The following is a 3,729-nucleotide window of genomic DNA, read 5'->3' as shown; positions in this document are numbered from 1 at the left end:
CCATCAGACTCAAGGTTCTTTACCAACGCCGATCTTCCCGATTGATAATGGCCCTGTCATATTATTTCCCATATTCTATTCCTTTTCGATAAATTATATTAATTGTCGGTGGACGAGGATCCGACAGTCCTGTATTAGGATATTTATTACATATTTTGGCTATTTGGCGCAATCCGTTGAGTTTCTGCCTAACGATTTCACATATCTTGCCTTCAATTTCCTTTTGCAATTTTCGTCGGAGTCATATTTTTTCAGTCAAAGCATTTATTTTTTACTTGGTCTTCTCGATAATGCTTATTACGTCTTAATCGTCGATATGCAAATTTCAATTGATTCTTACGGCTAATAGAGAAGTCTTGGCAATTGGTTTAAAAAAAAAAAATGCAAACTAGCAATAATATAATCCATTGTTTTCTTAAAAGGAAAAATAAAAAAAAAAAAAGAGATACTCCAAGCAAATTATTTGTTAATTAAATATAATTATTTATAAGGATACGCATTAAAATACTGGCTAATCGATAGATTTCTTGCATTGTGCACGTTTCAAATGAAAAATTACAGGTTATAAATATTTATACATTTCACAAAGTTACAATAAATTCTAAGTAAGAATGTTATTTCTGAAATTCATTTATCTCATGACATTCCAATAGCTTTTGAAACATATATAAATATAAATTCAATGCATCCGTATATACATACATAGTCACAAGTATCTATTATTTATTATTTCATTATATCCTATTACACACCTTTTTATACATTCCAATTCAATGCAATGGGAAAGAAAATAATGAAATAGCCTACGCGGCCCTTTTTTTTCTAGCCCTTAAGTGATTGTTATTATTTGATAGAACTCTATTTAATTCTATATAAATTCATATGATTCCATATCACTTCTCCGGCATTTCGCATAATTCTAAACTTTTATCTTATTTTCTTAATTACGTAACTTAATTTCGACGAATATTAGTTTTTTCTTATTTGACGACATCCATTTTTGTTATATTTTGGAGAGTATAATTTATCAACATTCCAAGTATTCTAAAGTTACATTTTATCAATTTTTATTTTCCTAACGGATAAAATTTGGAGATGGAGAAATTAATTTTATAAAGTGTGCATTATCAATGCAAATATAAGCGTTAAACAACTGCTATTAATATTTGTAGTGCCAAATGAATATTTCACTTTCACGCTTTTGCTCACATCAATCCTATTGATATTTATGCGACGCTAATTCTTAAAAGTAAATTTGTATAGAGAATATGATGATTTTAAGCTTAAATCAAATAATTTTTTAATTATTTTTATGATGAAAGAAAATTATTTGTAGAGAAAGTCGATGTCTTTGTAACAATTTTTTTTTTATCTTTCTTAAAGAAACGAAAAGACCTTTTCAATAAATAATAAATAATTAACTAAAATTTCATTATATAATGTACAATATTTATTAATAAAATTACTCTATTTTATAATTTCATAATAAAATAACATCGCATAGCCGTAGCTAATGACTGTAGTCTTCGAAAAATTGATATTATATTAAATGATATGCCATAGCTTTTAAAAATAGCATTTTTAATTTACAAATTTTTTAACTACAACAATATGCTATAAAATAATGAATGAACTCGTTAAATTACACGCCAAATAAATAATATCAGTGTGATATAGTATTACGATCCGAGATCGAAGAACTATCAGCTATAGAAATTTTTCTTTTAACGAATGAATGCTAAAAGTTTTAAATAACAGTCTTAAGTATGACTCTTAAGTTGACAAAAATAAATATTAACATATATACCGATAAGTTCGTGATTTGCTTAGATTTATGATTGAAATTACAGATGCCTAATAAATTCTGAAGCAACGTAATTATTAATTTGAAAATCAAATTTTCTATTGCTCCCATTTTATTTCAATGATATATGTATATTCGCATATAAAGTTATCAAATAGAAACATATTAAACGGTAATATTACTGTTTTATAGATAAAATTTTCTTGCCTTTCATCTTGATACACCAAAGATACAACATAAATAATTAGAGTTAAAAAAAAAAAAACGACCAAGACACATTCATTTAGCTTTTATTGCAAGGAGAGATTTTATATTTTACAAAATACTGCGCATTACGCAACTAACTATTGTATATATTAAATTATCTTTGAAGATTATAGTTACATTACTTGGTAAATGTATAAGAAACATAAGGCCAAGGAATTTCAATTCTCGCATCTTAAACGGCATGAAATAATAGGGTAAAGAGCCTTATTAATCGCATACAAACCGTATACAATGGTATAAGAAATTCTATAGATAACAACAACAACAGCAACAACGACACCAACAAAATGTAAAAATCTAGGCGTTCCTATCGTCAAATATAATTATAGAAAATGTTAATAAATACATGAAGAATCTATAAATATATCTATGAATCCATTAAATACAAGTTATGGTAAATTTTTTTCTTTTCTTTTTTTTTCTTTTTTTTTTCGTTTCTTAATATTCATTAATTATATTTTAATTTAGGTATTTCAAATGTTTGTAATTTACTCGTTTCTAAAGTTATATTTAAGTACTAGAGCTAATCAGATATCTTAATTTGCTTCGTGCTTGATTTCCTATAAGTCATAAGATATATAGTACACCTATATTTATTAAACTAACCGTAAGACAAACCAATTGTATTATTCGATTTCGATCCTCCCATTCGAGCCCAAATAATAACGCGCTCTATTCATCTTCTAATCCAAATGAAATAAGAACAAAGCAAAGAAAAAAAAAATTAACTCAAGTTAAAAAAAGGTTGGAAAACCGATCGACTACTTCTTATTGCAACTACTACCGCAGCAGTGTGTGTGTGTGTGTGTGTGTGTGTATGTGTGTGTGTGTGCGTGTGTGTAAATCATCTCGAACGAGAGAAATAAATAAATACATTGTAGGCGACAGAATTCAGTTACGTAGTCTAGTAGGTAAGTGGTGAAAAATCGCACCGAAACCTCAGGAATCAGATAATCCCGTCTGCAATACGATTGCAAAACAATATAATTATTATCCTTTGGGATTATTTCAATGGAATAGACAACACTGAAAGTTTCATAGCCAAGTCAGCGATTCGATCATCTACATTAAAATTCATGCACAATATTGTATATTAGATTCATTAATCGAGCCTACGAGCTCCAATAGAGGCTTTTGATGTAATTTTAAAAATGCCCATCAACCTTATGGTTCATTAAATCGACATTAAATAAAAATTTAATGTTTCCTTTCTATTTCTTTAATTCTTTCCTATTTTGTCTTTGTTTTCACAAGAATTATTTCCTACATCTTCTACGTATTTTTTAAAATATGCAACCGACTATTTTTTCATTCTGTCGTATTTAAATAATATTATTGTGCATACGTATAGTATTGGAATTATCTTAATAATTAAATATTAATAATGATTCGATTAATAATTTAACGATGCTTAGCAAATTGAAAATAATACTATTAGGGAAAGTCAAAGAAAATTATGTTGATTAAATATAATGTATTAATAATATTATCTAGCCGACGGATATTTTTAAACATTTGATATTATTTATTTGATAATATTCGTTAGTTGTAAACAAAAAATCGTGGACATTTCTATGGAGTGGATTCACGTCCCTTGGATCATTCATATATTGTTTTTTACATTTAAATCATTTTTTAAATTTCCAAACAGTTGTGAC

This window comes from Ceratosolen solmsi, unplaced genomic scaffold (genome assembly GCF_000503995.2).
Source record: "Ceratosolen solmsi marchali unplaced genomic scaffold, CerSol_1.0 scaffold2, whole genome shotgun sequence".
Classification (NCBI taxonomy): Eukaryota; Metazoa; Arthropoda; class Insecta; order Hymenoptera; family Agaonidae; genus Ceratosolen; species Ceratosolen solmsi.
Note: the sequence above shows the minus strand (reverse complement) of the source record.